General features: G+C 35.9%; 3 long non-coding RNA genes across 13 annotated transcripts in view; 1 reads left to right on the forward strand and 2 right to left on the reverse strand.

Moving 5' to 3' along the window:
* Positions 1-8,688, reverse strand: part of LOC144302731 (uncharacterized) — a 28,441-nt gene extending 19,753 nt beyond the window's left edge. Inside the window, exon 1 of the long non-coding RNA XR_013369758.1 lies at positions 8,567-8,688. This is a non-coding gene — a long non-coding RNA (uncharacterized LOC144302731). The remainder of the gene's footprint in view (positions 1-8,566) is intronic.
* A 61-nt stretch (positions 8,689-8,749) lies between these two features.
* The window catches only part of LOC144302696 (uncharacterized), a 79,273-nt gene continuing 69,349 nt past the window's right edge, over positions 8,750-18,673 (forward strand). For 8 of the 11 annotated variants that reach the window (XR_013369700.1, XR_013369732.1, XR_013369727.1 and 5 more), the window contains exons 1-5: positions 8,750-8,848; positions 11,805-11,966; positions 13,805-13,882; positions 17,623-17,706; positions 18,258-18,506. This is a non-coding gene — a long non-coding RNA (uncharacterized LOC144302696). Of the gene's footprint in view, positions 8,849-11,804; positions 11,967-13,804; positions 13,883-14,600; positions 14,654-17,622; positions 17,707-18,257; positions 18,507-18,673 lie in introns of all 11 variants that reach the window. The other 3 variants (XR_013369748.1, XR_013369752.1, XR_013369710.1) reach the window with 3 other exon arrangements.
* Positions 11,767-15,081, reverse strand: LOC144302734 (uncharacterized). The gene is made up of 2 exons (XR_013369769.1): positions 14,953-15,081; positions 11,767-12,092 (listed from the first exon to the last, which is right to left on the reverse strand). It is a non-coding gene; the product is annotated as an uncharacterized LOC144302734 (long non-coding RNA).

Below are 18,673 nucleotides of genomic sequence, written 5' to 3' on the forward strand. Positions count from 1 at the left end.
TATATTCATCACAACTGGATTGACTAATTTGTATGTTTGTGGTGCCATGTGCACCATTGTCGTGCCATGTTTGGTTCAGCTAATCAACTTTTCATCACAGGCACCATCCACAACAAAGGGAGAGCTCTGATTTTATTTTATTTTTTTTCTTTCCCTATTGATATGGCTTTCTCAGCAGGTCCCATTTAATTCCAATACTATTTTCCCATTGCTTCTGAGATGCTTCAGTTCTTCAATAAATTAGATTCTCCTAAAATCTTCTGGAAAAAAAAGGACAAAGGAAAGGCTACTTAGGACCAGACTAGACTTCATAGTCCTAACCTCTCTTAAATGTCCTCTCAAGTTGACCAGAAGCCTAGCGTGACTTTCAGTAAAAGGGTTTATCCTGTGATTAAGTTGGCAGTGATCAAAATATCGGATCTATTTTGCAGAGGCAATCCTCAGACCCATTAAAATAGCCTTCGGGGCCTGGATTAAACTAGTCCTAAAACGCGTTCTATTTAAATAAATAGCTTGCTTAATCAAATAATAGCTCCCCTAAAGAGCTCACTCATTGAATGAACCTTTTCCTCTTAGGATTCTTTTCAATACACCCAGATGTAATTTCTTTGCAAACTGCCTCTGGCAATATTTTTTTTTGTCTTAATGTACAGATTTGATTTTTTTTTTTTTTATATATTCAGTCTTCATAGTCTTCAGTGATTCCTAACTGAAGGGGTTTTCATTGAGAAATATTTTACACTATGGGAATCAATTGTCCTCTCTCCCTGACCTAATCTATCTGAGCCATCATTGAACTAAAATAGAATCATGGCATACCCGGGTCCAGTCCACAGCCAACAGTTGATCACATATCTCCCTTTCCTTAAATTATTTTTGGTTGACTATTAACTATTTCAGGCTAGGGGATACTCTACTAAACATCCTAGCAGAGCAAACCTACCAAATGGTGCTATTAGCCACTACACTGCTACTTGCCTAAAAAGCCGGTTAAGTCAAACCTCCCTGGAGGTTTGATCCCAAGACCCCAGGATCATGACCTGAGCTGAAGGAAGATGCTTTATGGATTAAGCCACTCAGGAGCCCCTCTCATTCTCTTTTCAAGAACTTATTCATGAATTTAGCTTACATTTGCCACAATATTTGATAAATTATTAATGAGTGTTCTATTTGTTTACCATTATTGCTACTATCATTGAAAATAATAATTTAAGTGCATTTCTTATATTTTTTTGATAATATGTTCTAGGAATTATACTAGGAACATTGCGTATACTATTATATTTAATTCCTTAAGTCTCATTAAAATAGAAGCTATAACCTAAAGAGGTTAAATATTTTATCTAAAATTACATACTTAATGAGTAGCAAAGCAGAATTCCCCACCCAGTCCTGTCATCCTCCACTAATCCTTTTAATGACTCTATGACATTATATTTTAGTACCTACAGTAAAGGGTATTGTCATTTAACCCATTTGCCTCCTTCAACTACCAATTCTCTTTATCCTTTTTTTTCATATTAGATATACGAAGCAATGTATTTAACATATGAATCTTATCATGTCGTTTCTTTTTTTATCTCCTAAAGTCCATCCATAGTTCCTAAATTTTCCAGGATAAAGTTCAGTCTCCAAATTGATGCTGTGTCTCTTTGTGAAATGTTCTCTATTTACCATCTGCATGTGCCAAATTAAACTATTTGCAGTTTCTTCCCAAAAAATCATGATTCCTCAAGCTGGCTGACATTTGTATTTGTTCCCTCCGTCTGGGTTTCTTTTCTATCTCTTATTCCCTACTCATCTTTCAAGACTAAGCCTGTCTATCATCCACTCACAGAAGTTTTCTTAGATTCATCCAAGCTGAGTGAGATGTCCCATAATTGGTTGCTCTCAGAACACTTTGTGCAAATTTCATTCTATATTATATTTTGTATATTATAGATTATGGCATAAACTCTGTTGTATTCTAAGACTTGGTGTATTTGTGTTTTATATAACAGGATATGATCTGCTTCAAGGCAGAATTGTGTCTTATCCTTTTAGGACAATGTCTAAGAATTAGTGTTTACAAAACAATCAGTTGATTAGAATTGGATTAAATAAAATGTCTACTGGAAAAATACACCACCAAATCAGAATTGTCAATCACATACTGATGCCACACAAAAGAGTGCTGAGGGACTTGCTCTCTGTGATTTCTCTGTAAGACTGGAGCCACGCTGATGCTATGATGTGTGGAGGAAGGTTCTGCCTCCATTGATGGCTAGGAGTTTGATGTTCCTAACTCAGGATTGTCAAGGGGAAATGAAAAAAAAAAAAAAAAGTGATATTAAGCTGCAAAATTTTCAGACACAATGAGCCATGACACTGACACATCAAGAAGACCAGAGGCATAAAAAAAAACCCTTATAATATCTGATTTTGTCATATAGAACTCAGAAACTACTGAGTAAATTGAACAGTATCAGAAAAGATACAGACTTAAATACTTTGTGATGTATTCTCCAAATCTATTGTTTTTCAGTCTGAAACCATTCACTCTGTATACATCAGGAATGTAACCCTAAAACCAGTTACAATTGTCACATGTTTTGCATATAGTTAAATTAGCTTTCTTATCAAGCAAAATCATCTGGAGGTTGTAATCACTGAAGTTCCCACTTCAATTTCTATCCTTTCAGCTGAAGTAGAATGCACCTGTCAGTTGATATGGGTGTTGGACGTAATTGCGTACAAGTCTACTATAGCAGAAGAATGTCAGATTTTCCCCTAATAATTCTCGTTATTCTGTTCTGGAGCCTGTCCAAGTCTCTTAGGATAATTTTGAGGGGAGTCCAAAAGTGGACATCACATTTCTTTTTAATAGGAAGATGATTTCTCTGACTGAGGTTTACTCTCCCTTCTGTCACTAGGACTTTAATCTGTTTGCAAGGGATGGTGAAGGAGATATTTATAACCTCCCACTTTCTGAGTTTCTACATTCAGCGTTTCCATTATAGAGCAGATAGCAAGCATACTGTACTCTATGCAACTGCCGTGAAGCCCTGTTTAACTCACCATATTAGTTTGCATTAATTAATGCAGGAGTAAGAAGGATTGGAAAGTTGGCAGCCAGCATTTCTGAAGCTTGAAATTCCTTAGTCAGTAAATGCATATCTCAAGTTGGTATATTAGGTTATCAAAGAAGGTTTAAAAACCTAGGGACTGAGAGTTAGCAGAATCCATACCTTGCAAGATTTATACTTGCATGCTAATGTATTCATAGAGGGATTTTGTTCACAAGTTGCTATAGATAATGTTCTCTAGACAGGCTATTATTATTATTATTTTCTTGAAACCATGGTAGATGATTTGTTTAGTTTTGACGTAAGTTGGATTATTTGGATTCCACGATCCTACATTTCATATGCAGTACTGCATCTTCTTAAAACAAACTCAGTAAAGACAGATTTAATACGGATTTGCACCTAGCAGTCTGTCAGCATTCTTGAATATTTTATTATCGGAACTAACAATAATAATGTTCCAAGTCCCAAGTTTATGCCAGCAGCCGAGCTGAAATCACATTTAAGAATGATCCATTCCTTTTTAGGTCAACATTTAAATGAGAAGAAAGAGAAAAAAAAAAAAAAAAAAAAAAAAAAACCCAAAGCATGGTTCTTCAGACCATGAAATTTGCCAGCCAGTGATTATACAACCTTTCATCTCTTATGGCTTGACAGGCACATGCCTGTTCTAATAGGTTTTAGGAAAATGTTTATGAGACATTGAGGTTTTGAACATGAATAGTTTTAAAAAATTCACAATCAGTGCCTCTAGAAAGAGTGACTTCCTACTGAAATTAAATATTGCAGTCTACAGCAGTGGTTAGGAATAGAATGCACTACGGTGAATTCAGGAGAACAAATATAATTATTTTATTTTAATTTCATTGTACTGCATGCATACATAGTTTGATCATTGTAACCAAATTCAAACCAAAGACAGAGACTCTTGTCTTACAAACTCTTGAGAGACTCATTCTTCAGTTATAATTATCAGTCTCAATCTTCAATAAAACACTGTTGGCACTGGATGGGGATTACAGGAAGGCACAATATTTTGGCCTTTGAGAAAACTGAGAAGACACAAATAAGATAGCAATACCATGGAAATGATAGAATGTAGAAAAATAACATTTTCTAACTGCCACATCTCTTTTCCTGTCTCTTTGGCTGCACACTGATTAGTCATGTCTTCAAATAATTTTACGATATTGTTTTGTTTTTCATATTTAGAATGTAAAGACCATGTAGATTTTTCTTTTCAGAATTGATCAAAATTTGTTTTTGTTTGACATAAAAAGGAGTGGTGAAGTTCTTACTGGCTTTGTAACTCTACTCTTAAGAGAGAGGTACACTTTTAAAGATTATTTATTTGAGGGGTGGGGAGGGAGAATAAGCAAGAAGGAGAGGCAGAAGCAGAGAGAGAGAGAAGTAGACTTCCCTGCTGAGCAGGGAGACCGAAATGGGGCTCAATCCCAAGACCCAAAGATCATGACCTAAGCCAAAGGCAGCTGCTTAACCAACTGAGCCATCCACGCACCCCCAGACTTACACTTTAAAAAATGTTAGCCAATTGGGAAAACCTGTATCAAAAAGATAACTTTTGTACTGGGGATTTGTGTGGCTCAGTCAGTTAAGCAACTGACTCTTTTTTTTTTTTTTTTTTTTTTTTAAGCAACTGACTCTTAATCAGGTCTTGATCTCAGGGTTGTGAGAGAACTTCTGTACCAATTGGACACCTTTGGAACTGAATTTTTCACTTGTTATTTCACATGCATGATGATTAGAATAATTTTCTGGAGTTTCTGCCTCTGGACATTTCCGACCTGTCTCCTCTACCAGCCATGAGATTTTGGCTGCTATCACAATTACACTTCAGCTTTTGAATCCTGATATAGGGTGAATTGGACAGATCAAGATATAAATATTCTTAAGAGCCATACCTATACTGGAATGGCTGACTATTCATACATGGATCACATAAATGTATCCTATTAAATTTAAATTAAATGTATCTCTAATTCAATATCTCTTTACCTGAATCAAGGAAAAAAGTCCTAAGGCCACTCTGACAACAGATAATAAGGTCAACTTGAAGTAGAAGAAGACTGTATTCTTAACTTCTTAACTGACTTCAGTGAAAATACTATATTTTGAAGAGTTTGTAAGTAAACACAACCAACTCATTACTAGAGTCCTTTGACGGTATTGGAAGGGGTTCATTTAAGTGAGAGCCCTGAAATACATGTTTCATTAATTTCACAGCAAACCTATTTCTCATGCTATGTTTTATTCAGTAATTATACTGTAGGGTTAAAAGAAAAACAGAGAAATACATTTATTGTTTATAGAGACCTAACATTAAAACCAAAATGAAATAAGCCCTTTAGGCAAGCTAACGTATTATGGAATTCTTTGACAATTTCCATCCATCACTATGAATTTAAAACCAGAATGCTTTGAAAAGGGGCACCTAGATGGTTCAGTCGGTTAAGCATCTAACCCCTCCCCCACTCATGATCTCATTTCCTTTTGATCTTTCTTATAGTCTAATTCAGAGATTGACAAACTTTCTGTAAAGTCCAAATAATAAGTATTTCAGGTTTTGCAGGCCAGGTGGTCTCCGTTGTAACTACTTAAGTCAAAGATGAAATGGCTCTGATCCAATAAAACTTTATTAAAACAAACAGAGGACTGACAGGATTTGGCTCATGGGCTGTAGTTGCTGATCCCTGCTGTAGTCCATTGAATCTGAAATTTTAAACATGACTTTTAAGAACAGCGGATAATACCTATAGGTTATGTGTTATGTCTTATGTGTTATGCAATTTAAGTGTTTTTCATGGGAAATTTTTTACTATTATGTTATCAGGCCAGGCAGCAATTTGCGATTCTAATGTTAGCATACATTACAACTCCAAGTCTATGGATTATTTAGAATCCTTTGAAGATAGTTAAGTTCTCCAAAAATATTTTGTAGAATTGAAGTGACCCTAAGAAGATATGAAGTGGTATAAAAATCACCAAGATCCTAATGATTATATTCATAAAGCAAAGGTTTGAGAATAAGCCAAAAGTAGAACCACTTACCTAAGCAATCCTCCTTTCTCTAAAGATAGTGCAAATTGCATGTACTCAAATTTCTTTCTCACATAAGAAAATACCATGCAGAAAAAGTTTTGTTTGCGTCTTGTTTTTTGAACTAACAGGCCTCAGGATAAAGAGGCTTTGGTATTTAGTTAATGCTTAGCATAACTTCAATTGCCTAAAGCATGTATCCCCGTCTACAGCTTTGTTTCTCTGCTTTCTGTTTGTTTGTTTTATTTTGTTTGTTATTCAGTAATGGGATTAGAGTGAGGATATAGCTGTGCTATCTGATCAATTTAATAAACAGTGAAGTGAATAAACAAACTTTTTTTAAATAAAAAGTTTGTGATTTTTTTCCTATTGCTATAATAATTAAAGTATATGCAAGGTACACATTCCTCTACAGCCTGTAATTATTAAAGAGAAAAAAATGCTTAAAGTTTATAGAATCTTAAATCTTCTGGAAGACAAATAAAATGGAAATTTTAGAAAAAGAAATCTTACTTTACATAGCACAGGAAAAAATTCCCTATTGCTGATTTCTGTACCTAGAACCACCAGCATAGGATTAAAACAATGATAATAATAATTATGACACTATTCACTCTTCTTCTGTATGTATGCATGTAATCTCTACACCCAACATGGGGCTCAAGCTCACCACCCTGAGATGCGGTGTCACATTCTCTACCACTTGAATCAGCCAGGTGACTTGCTATTCACTCTGATATTACTATGATTTCAACATTGCAAATGCTTACTGGAAAACTGTCTCTCAAATGCTGAATAGCAGATAAAGACAAAACCCAACACCCCTTTAGCTGTATCAGTGATATTTTTACACTTAAAGAACTCTACTAGTAATTGGATACACATGAAAATGCTGCATAGCTTATAGTTTTAGCTTGTGATTTTAAAACAAAGTGCCACTTCTTCGAGCATATTTTTGAAGATTTTTTTAAGAAGTAATACTGGGGGGGATCCCTGGGTGGCGCAGCGGTTTGGCACCTGACTTTGGCCCAGGGCGCGATCCTGGAGACCCGGGATCGAATCCCACGTCGGGCTCCCAGTGCATGGAGCCTGTTTCTCCCTCTGCCTATGTCTCTGCTTCTCTCTCTCTCTCTCTCTCTCTCTCTCTCTGTGACTATCATAAATAAATAAAAATTAAAAAAAAAAAAAGAAGTAATACTGGGGTAAAAAAAATTACTGTTGAGACTATTAACCTTCATATATGTGTTAGTCAAGACTGCAGACACTTAAGTGTCATGAGCTCCTTTTACCTTTGAGACAAACAGCTTAAAATATCTATATGGAGCAATTTACCTGGCAAATGAGGAATGCATGCCTTTCACAAACATAACAGAGTGCTAGACTCAAGGGGCAAGGTTATCAAAGTGCTGTTTCTCTTGAATTAAAATTCTGGATTAATTCAACATGCTAGGTACAATGTCTATATTTATAGAGACACTTATGGGTAACTTATGGTGTAACATCTTGCTGGGCAAATATATATAACTGCTTTATATTGTGTTTCTCATAATAAAAGTATAAAGGTAGGTAATGGTATCTAAAGGTAATTGAAATTGCAAAACCCCTAGTGAAAGACATTGGTGGCTGGTGTCTCGCTTGTGGATTAAAATTATGAAGGGATCTCTGGAAATCCCCTTCTCACACTTCCCACTATATTCCTTCCAGGTAGGCTTTATTACTGGTTTTAGTGTTTTCTTGTTGTTATCATTGTACTGCTAAAAATGTCAGTTCCCAAAGTGTAGAATTAAGTGGAGAGTGGCTTCCAGAAATGACATTTCAAAAGGGCTGATATATTAGTATTGAGTTTGGATTTTTTTTTCTTTTTTAAAGAAAAATATCTAAGCTACAATATTCCACAAAATATACTCGAAATCAACTCGACAATAAAAAATTAATAGGAAAATTCCCTCCTCCCTGCTAAAAAGAAGTTCTCCTTTCCCCAGTATTCAGATGTGTGGACTCTAAAGCCAGGACCATTCCATGTTCAGAAGACGAAAAGGAAAAATAAATCAATGTGAAGAGAAAGACCCCTGGTGCTTACATGCTATCTAACCACTGAAACTCAGAACCCAAAACATCACTCCACATTGCTATGTGTTACTAGTTTTTATTCTGAAACATTAAAGATACAATCCGGGATCCCTGGGTGGCTTAGTGGTTGAGTGTCTGCCTTTGGCTCAGGTCGTAATCCTGGGGCCCTGATATTGAGTCCTGCATTGGGCTCCCCGGACGGAGCCTGCTTCTCCCCCTGCCTATGTGTCTGCGTCTCTCTGTGTGTCTCTCATGAATAGATAAAAATAAAATCTTTAAAAGAAGGATATAATTCACTTTAGAAAACACTTTCCATATAATTTCCATATAATGTTACAGAAATTGGTAAAATGTGTACAGTTCTTCAGGCTCACCTGAAATTGTTAACAAGCAGGCCCCCAAACTCCCATTGTTCAACACTTTGGAACAGAATAGCGTTAGGCCACCGAGAATTCAGAGCAGAGAACATATAATTCCTCCTCCCCCAACAGAACAAGTGATAGAATGCCAACAACAATAAAACCCCTGGAACCATGGCGCCATCACAAATGAGCCATCACAGGTAGATTCTAACTCATGTGGGCAGGCATAGACATACAGCCAGTAACAGTAGCTACTGTGAAACATCAAAATTTTCCTCCACCACTTTTAACCAGGTATAGAAATCAAGGCAGCATAATTTCAGTAAACTTTATATTTTAATTTTTCATTAACTTATTTAATTACAGGTTCTCTGCCAGAGCCACTAAATAAATAATAATAAATGCCTTTATACTAAATGTGGTCTGGAAGATCAAAAGGAATCAGGACCACTAGTAAGTCAACGAGGTAATACGTGGCAGCGCTAAAGGTGCTAATATAATGATAAACATTTAAGGTTAATATTTAAATTTAGCTTGTTGGTAAAACTGCTGAAAATCTTAAGCAGATGAAGCTTCTCTTATTTCGAGTAGTAAGAAAAATATGAGATAATAGGAGAAAGAGGCTAAAAGAAGTCTCTTGCAGCAACACTTTAACTTCAGAAGTTTATAGGCTTTGTAGTACATTTAAGATGAATAAATTTAAAGTGTGTAGGGAATAGGGGACAAGGATATATTGAAACAATACAAAGGAATACAAACAAAGATGCTATAAAGAATATTTATACAGGTTTTTGCACAGAATACATTGCAATGTAATGCCTCATAGATACATTTCCAAACGTAAAAGTCAAACTAACAACAGCAGAAACTACTAATGGAGAACATTAAGGAGCAGGTCACACTGAATTTCCATTAACTGCTGAAATTAATGTTTTCTTACCATTTATAAGACTGCAATGTTTTTGATCTGTCTTTATTGTATTAACCTCCAAAACACAAAGTAAAAAATAACAACAGCAAAAGGATGAGAACCTGAAGATGATTTTTTTTTTAAATAATGGCATTTGTGTGTGTGTTCCCAAATGTAGTGACTTCAGTTCAGATTGTACTTATTACCATTATAAAGAATTATTATTTCAGTGATCCTACCATGCATGGAATGGAGTTCTAAGAAAGCACTACACTACTAAAGCTTTTTCTTATTTTCTCTATTCTTATCACACTCTTATGTGTTTAAAAAAGCTATCAATTCCTTAATAAATGAAATATACAAGTAGTAAGGACTCATTTCTAGCTTTGATTTTATTATAAATCTGTAGGTAATAAGCAAGGTTGACTAAAGTTTTATTTTCTCGCCTTTCACCTACTAGAGAAAGTGCTTAAATGAGGAAAAAAAAATAGTGACAAGGCAACAAAATCAATAAAAGCAGAATGTTTGGAAATCATGAGTAGTCAAGATGACCATATTGGTCAATCCAGGATCATTTTTTTCTTTCTTTTTAAACACTCTCTTTAATGAAGCCAAAGCCATACTTTTGAATTTTTTTTTTTGAACAAAACTTCTGTTAAAATGTCTTAATTCATTCCCAAATTGAGAATTGCACAGCACAGCTACTAATATTTCATTTCTAATTAAAATCCCAGTATATTATTTGTATAACCATGACCTAAATTTCAATATAGTCTTTAAATTTTTAATGAAGAACATACTTTTAGTGTCTGCCTCAGAATCATTTCTGATTTCATTTAAAGCAACTCAGAATGTTTTTGGAAACAACAACCACCATTTACAGAGTTTACTATGTGTAAAACTAAAATTCAAACCCACATAGTGTAGATTCAGAGTGACGTTCGAATGGAATGACGAAGAGTAAGGAGTTGGTTGTCTCTAACTCAGGATTCTGATATATTTGCAATGTGTGAAAACAAATATTGTACTTCATTGGGTTTCAGAGGTAGCTATTTGTCTACGAGCACCAATGCATGTTCAATTATGTTTAGAAGGTGTATACTGAGCAGTAGCCAGGGAATATAATGAGTAATTATAAGGAATAAAGAGGAGATTGCTGATTGCATTTCAGGACTCCGTGGGTACCTTAGTCTGATCATGCTGCTATAAAGATACTATAAACTAGGGGAACTTATAAACAGCAAATATTTATTTCTCACAGTTTCAGAGACTGGAAACTCTAAGGGCAAGGAACTGGCAAATTTGCTTTCTGATGAGAGTCCATTCTGTTGTTCACAGACAGTGCCTTCCCCTTGTGTCCTCCTCACATGGTGGAAGGGCAAAGGGGTACTCTGGGGACTCTTTGATAAGGACATTAATCTTGTTTGTGAGGGCTCTGCCCTGACGAACTAATCACCTCTCAAAAGCCACACCTTCTAATACCACATTGGGCATAAGATTTCAATACCTGAATTTTAGAGGGACACAAATATTCAGTCCATAGCCATGGGCAGACTGAAATAGTTCAACTCGGAGATAGAGGATGAGGGTTGAGTCTGTAGAGAGATATACAAACTATATAGTTATGAGATCAGAGATACTACTTGAAGAAAGCTTTCTATGGCAGTGATTGAGTTAAATAGAAATGTGAGAAATTATGTATTGTTTTTTGTTTGTTTGTTTGTTTGTTTGTTGTTGCTGTTGTTGTTTTTTACCAATGTCTTGGCAGTATTAAGCATTAAAGCCTAGAGCCTAGAACATGAAACCCTCCAGTGTTACTTAAGAACAATTTGGCAGAAGGCCTGCATCTGGCTTTACAGGGCAATCTGGCTATGTTTAGAGAAAAAAAAAAAAAAAAGATACCTAGATCCAGTAAACATTGTAAACAATAGCTGAGGAAACTCAATAAGCATGATAAATAGTAGATTCATTACCCAATGTGTCTAAACTTGCATTCATTCTTTACAAAATAATGTAGAGAGCCTGTAAACAACACTCTTTCTCCATCTAATTATTTTTAAATGCTATGGATTTTGGAGTCAACATATGCTACATTTGGCTGCCCTGCTTTTCCTCATTATTGTATTGACTCTGAACGTTTCCAGTCTTGAGTGGAGTGCACAGCAAGAGAAGGTGTATAGGCTGAGCCACTTTCCAAAAATCATTAACTCTTCTAGTAAGAGCTTATAGGTTATTAGTTTCCATGAAGTTCCAAGTATCCATTACAGTTTATGCCATACAGAACCTACAATAAGCCTCAGAATTAGAGTGGACCTTGCCATGGTTTTATTCTCCTTTTAGGAAATAGCTCTTGATTAACAAGTGAGCCCTGATAGAAATAGAACATCTGACCATGGGAGCCAAGCTGCCATTGATGGTTGATATGTCTTTCGCTGACCCATCAATTGACCAACCAACAAGATTCCATCTTCAAGGAAGAATACGAAGACTGGGTCTGAGCAGGTACTGGATTCATATGCATATTTCATGATCAGAGAACTTATACTGTCATCTGGCCTACACTGCCACAGTGTTAATGTTCCTTCAATGTACCTTCATGACTTCATGGAGAGTGTCTTTTCATAATTTCTATAAAGGATAGGAAAACAGTACAAGTTGTGGTTAGTAAATGGCCTCACAGGACACCTGGGTGACTGAGGTAAGAGCCTGGCTTTGGCTTAGGTCATGATCCTAGAGTCCTGGCATTGAGTCCCACATTGGGATCCCTGCTCAGTGAGGAGTCTGCTTCTCCTTCTGCCTCTGCCCCTCCCCCTGCTTGTTCTCTCTCTCTCTCTCTCAAATATATAGATAAAATCTTTATAAATAAATAAATAAATAAATAAATAAATAAATAAATAAATAACATCACATTGCAGCACAGACACTAGTCCCCTGTGTGGCTAGTGCATTGCATTAGTGTTCAGAGATATACTAAAAAGAAATTAGAAATTCAAAACTTCTCATGGGTTGGACATCAAGAAGTTCATCTTGTTTTTTTGTTTGTTTGTTTTTGTTTTTTACTTTGCCAGGAAGAAAATTAGCATATTAGAATCTAAAGCAGTTCATAGACCATTTGCAAAAATGATCAAGGACTTGTAAGAGTAAGACTGCATAATTGGTAATAAGAAGTTTGGGAAAGGATTTTTAAAGATCTTTCAGAAAGGGCCCAGAGTGTGAAAACACATATAGTTTGTAAATATGAGCTCTAACCACCACAGAAACTTACATAGAAAAGCAGCCGGTTAAACTTCCCTGAGAATATGAGTCAGTAAACCTAATATTCTCTAATGAAATTAATAGCAAAAAAGACCATTATAGGAGGTGGGGGTATCTATAGCTTCAATGATAGTTCTCTCTGTAGCGAGGCTACCCTGACTCCTGTTTGCTAAAGTACAAAATTGATGCAAGTGTCCGCCTTCAGCAACACACTTCACTCCCCAGTATGATCCCAAGGCTGTATAAGAGAAATGAGAACAATCCTTACTGAATAGGGTATAGTGCCTGCCACACGTATAAATATTACCCTTTGTGATCCTCGCAACTAAAGGTGCATATGCATTATACCAGACCTCTTCTGAGATGGAAGAGAAGTAATTTATCCTTTGTGGAATAAATGCTTAATGTTCATTTTACTTGACATTTCTTTACAAATATCACCATCCATGGACCCAGAAAACAAAACAAAACAAAACTTGTATTATTTTTGTAATTTTTAAAATATTTTGTTTATTTATTTGAGAGAGAGAGAGCACAAGCTGAGGAAGGTGTAATGGGGGAACGAGAGGGACATCCATGTTGAGCATGGAGTCCAATGCAGGACTCAATCCCAGGACCCTGAGACCATGACCTGAGTCAAAAGCAGATATTTAACCGACTGAGCCATCCATGGCCCCCTAACCCTGCATTGTTAAGGTGACATATAGACTATGCTGTAAATCAGAGATGTGTGTATTAATGAACCTACTTGGTGCTTCTTGATACCTCCACACTGAGTGAGAGGAGCTGATGGATGACCTAAGCACACATTTAGGCAGGATCTCAAAAGTCACATATTCCTTGAGAATACAGATTTTGAAAATGAAGTCCATTAAAGAATCTCTCATCCAGTTGCAATGATGGCTGGAGGAAAAAGCAATGTGGAATGGATAGGAGAGTAGGAACATTACAATGCAGACCTTGGCTAATTGACTAGTTATAAAATGAAGGTAGCCTCCAACCAATTTCCTTTTTTTCTTCCTTTTTTCTCCAACATTAACTGTGAAAATTGTTGGTGGTATTAACCTTTAAGATTTTGATCATAGATTGCCATATAGAGGAAAAGTTTCAGACTTGGATGCAGTTGTTGATGGAAACATTTTGTGCTCCTCTTTGGGAAGAAGGTAAGTCCAGGACCCATTACCCCAGAGTTAGTTAGATAACAGCATATTTGGGGAATATAAGAGTAAGAATTATGTATATGAGTATTTATAGTTCAAAATAATGAAGTGCAGAATTTATTTGTATTTTGTTTTTTTGTGAGAGCCTCAACTACCTTTTTACTTGTAACAATTCCCAACTACAAAAATTTGGAGAAACAGAAAGCTCTGCCTTCTACTCTAAAAGCTAAATGGGGCCAGAACTCGGTCTCCTGAGCTACTGTAAACTGGTATGCTGGACTGTGACCATGTCTCAATTAACCAGAGGATGCTATGTTAACTTTGGATCTTGTATGAGTGACATAAAGTCTTCGGACATTTCAGAGATGAGGTCCAGCAAGGTGTCAGTGTCCCTGGAATAATGGACTACCTAAGTGACACACACCCATCACAGAATCCCCTTCAGACTGTTCCTGTGGTTGTAAAGATGGGTGCTTGGCCTTACTTGGTTTCTTTCCATATTCTGACCCTGGTTCCCCAGATTTCCTTTGCTGATTCTTTGAGTTACTTTCCATCACTACATTAAGTTTACTTGCTAATCCACCAAAGTCAGTCTTGTTTGTTACTAATCCTTCTAAATAAAGATATGGTATGTAATATAATCAATGAAGAGTCTGGCGTCTGGCAGCGTATCATTTATGCTATAAATGATAGCTCTTGTTTCATTTTTTTTATTTCATAGTGTCAGGGTGGATTGCCGGGAATACAGCCCCACTGATCCCATATTCAGCTAAGGTAACACTACCTATTCTAACAATAACAGAAAAAACATACAATATACAGATAATGGGTGATAGAGATATTTTATTTTTTTAACTCAGATATAACCCAAAATGGGTGCTTTTGATCTATTATTTTTCTTTCTAATTGGTGTTTGAGGGACACCAAATTCTTCTCTCTCATGGTTCTGCCAATTTCTACAGATAGATTAAAGGGTGCTGAGCTTGTCTACATAAGCTGATGGAATAAGAATAAAGGGTGCTGAGCTTGTCTACATAAGCTGATGGAATAAGAAAGAGCATAGAGAGTCTTACATGGGAATTTTCCATGGGACAGACCAGCAAGTAATACTTGTCACTTTAGTTCACATTCCATTTGCCATACCTCTGTGACATGATCACATCATCATGCAAAGAATCTGGAAAGTACCATCTATCTGTTTCCTAAAAGGAATAAAAATAAATTTGACATATATATAATCTAACTCATTAAATTGTCACAACAAAAAGTAGACTTTTTAAAACTTTTTCCATGGTATAATTTAGATCTCTATAATTTCATTTGTCTAAATTTAAAGCTTTGCATTGGGACTGGAGTATATCTACAGATGGTTCTGCCTGAAAATGGATGATTGTTACATCAGAATATATGGTATCTGTTCCAGTTTCATCAAAGCTATTACTTTGATAACATCAAGCATATTTAAAAACAAGACTATAGATGAATCAGCATTATTGCTGAACTAAATCTTTTTACCAGTAGTCACATGGCCAAAAGCTCAAATGATATATTTCTTCCTGAGCTTTACAGAAAACAATGATTTGGACCGGAAATACATAAACTGTCAGAATGCTTGCCTGGATGCACATCTTCTATGCTTGACATCTTTTTTTTCTTTTAACATTTTATTTCCTTATTTGACAGAGAGAAAGCAAGCAAGCATGGGACAGGGGGTGGAGGGGGAGGGGCAGAGGGAGAGGGAGAAAAAAATCTTAAGCAGACTGCATGCTGAGTGCAGAGCCCATCGCAAGGCTTGATCCCACTATTCTGAGGTCATGACCTGAGCCAATCCAAGAGTTGAATGCTCAAACAACTGTGCCATCCAGATGCCTCTTCTATGTTTGATATTTTCAATATTTGAGTTATTCTATAGTAGAAGTCACTCAATGCATACCCCTTAATAATTTTAAATTTAGTTTGAGCACTAAAGAATCATTATGGAATACTTCATGTTTCCTTTATATGGCAAATTGAGGATTTCCCTGATGTTTGAAGATATGATATTTCATGAAGTAAATGTATAGGTACAAAGATATATACACTTCTTTGTAATCTCCCACCAAGATTGCATAATCATGATGTCATTTGCTTAGGAAAGCCACTTCTCTTCTGAAATTATTTAACAGGGTGCTCAAGTCAATTCCTTTATTATATAAGAAATAAAATTATTTTTGACCTTTTCTGGATGGTTGTAACTTTGATTTTCTTGCTGTTTCTACAAGGAAAGATGAGTACACTTTTTTTTTTATCCACAAGTGAAAAATAGAGTAAAATGAATAAGAAGCCAAAAATATAATTATTTTTCATAAAATATATTGCTCATTTTGTGAAAGGAAAGAAAGTCTACAGAGGTGCAGCCCAGTGAGGACATCTTAAATGAATTTTTATTCAGAAACAAGGGCTGTTGAAAGAACACATTTTCTCAATGGCAATTGAAACTTACATGGAATAAGTGTAAACTGTCTTTCTCTGAAAGGAGTATCTGATAAAGGAATAAGTCTTATTATCCATGAAGCAGAAAGTATAACCCATTCCCAAAGTCTTCAATTTTAAATAATAGATTTTCACAGACTTCTTCAAACAATAGCTCACAAAGTAATGGACTCCTCTTAAATAAAGATATTATAAAAATCATTTTGTGAGAGGAGAACATTTTTTGAGGAGTAAAGTTTTCTACTCGATTTCTTTCTATTCCTAGTTTACTTTGCAAACTCTGAGATCTTATAAGTTAAAAGAAATTCATTTGCAAATATCACAGATCTTTGCAGCCAGACTTTAAAAAAAAATATGAATGATATGATTTTCTTTCTCATTCAGTCAGAATGGTTATGTACTTTCTTTTTCCATATAATTAATAGAGAAAATTATAGATATCATTTTATTTACTATATTCAAATGACTTTCACACTTGTACAACTATCTGTATGTGGGTGGATGTGTATGTGTGTGTGGCTATCTATAGTCTTCAGAGGAAAAACTAATCAGAAACAGAAAAGAGAAACTAGGGTGATAGTTTCCATCAATCCACATTTTTTTAAAGAATTATTTATTTATTTATTTATTTATTTATTTATTTATTTATGAGAGAGAGAGAGAGAGAGAGAGAGAGAGAGGCAGAGACACAGGAGGAGGGAGAAGCAGGCTCCATGCCGGGAGACGGATGCGGGACTCGATCCCGGGACTCCAGGATCACGCCCTGGGCCAAAGGCAGGTGCTAAACCGCTGAGCCACCCAAGGATCCCCCAATCCACATTTTTTTATTCCATTTTTCTTCTTATGAAAGAGCTGAATTATTTTTCTTTTGGAGCCAAAATTCCCACCTCAATGAATAGAGTTTCCTGGTTAATTTGAACACCTTTATGTGGTAAGACTCTCATCTTCTTCTTCTTTTTTCTTTTTTTTATTTGTTTTAGAGAAAGACAATACCCCAGAAATAGATTTGATGACCTTTTTCCTAACATGAGTCTACGTTCGACATACACACACACGCACACACATGAGCACACACACATGCACACATACCACACACATACCACATCCATAGATTATGATCTCAGATGTAGAAGGGGTTGACATTTCTATGACTGTGATCTACAGAAAGGGCTGGTCCCCTCATCTATAAAGCATCTTGTTACTCCCTTGCTTTGCTTCTGAGTTTGGATAAAAAAAAAATAAAGATTATATCTTTATATCTGCAACTGTAGAGTGGAACAAAGGAAGTTACCTCAGCATTTTAGTGATTACACTGTGGGTCCTGGTGCTCCATAATAGCTACAATTCTTTCTAAGGTAAGTACAGAACTTGCAAATATAACTACTCAAATAGATACTGTAAACCCCAGAAGTAGAGAATGAATTTTCACTGCTCTTTATTTGAGGGCTGAGCAAACTGCTTGAACAATGTCAGCTTTGGATGGTCAATATAAAAGCAAGAGGCATTGTTTAAGACTATCTTTAAAGAATGAACCTTGCAGTTACAAAAACAAACAAAAACAAAATCAAAAACAAAACAAAACTCATTCCATGAAGGGCCACTTTGCATCTGGCACACTTTCTGTGGCCTTCATCCAATTAGATATTGACAGAAATTTTGAATGAGAAATGATGTCTAGGACTTCATTAGTCAGTAACAAAGGAGCTTTTGCAAAATGCCAATATGTCATTAACACCTTAACAAAAATTAGTTTATTGGATTTATCACGTTACCCACTAATTTCCACTTTCAAAACTCCCAAGAGGTCAATAATTAGGTAGTTTGTGCTTCTTAGAAAATGTAATGCTCCAGGTTAACAGGCTCCTGATAGGGACACTTGATCATTTTTACTCTTATGTCTGCACAGGCAGCTCCAAAATATAGCCTTCAAGGATTATCCACGACATACAGCACTGTGGTCAATATCCACAGCCCCTGAGAAACGAGTCCCAGGAGACTAAGCAAAGACAAATGGCCAGTGTGGTTCCTGCGCTCTAGGGCATGCCAAACATAACTTCAAGAATTGTTCCATATAAAATCTTTAAGCTCTTTGTGCAAAACCATGCTTGTGATGCCTCAAGTGATGAACTTCCCCACTTCCAGCTTCTTCCAGCAGGTAGAGGACCTGACAGGGTGTTCGATCATATTTCCCCTTATTTTTTTGCCCATCCTCATTCCAGTCTCTTTTTCTTCAATATATCAGTGACAGAATGGAGGAAGTTAGTTAGCACCATTGTTATCAAGATAGCTGTGTGAATTCACACTGAGCAGAGCATGTTCTGT

Source organism: Canis aureus, chromosome 2 (genome assembly GCF_053574225.1).
Source record: "Canis aureus isolate CA01 chromosome 2, VMU_Caureus_v.1.0, whole genome shotgun sequence".
Taxonomy (NCBI): Eukaryota; Metazoa; Chordata; class Mammalia; order Carnivora; family Canidae; genus Canis; species Canis aureus.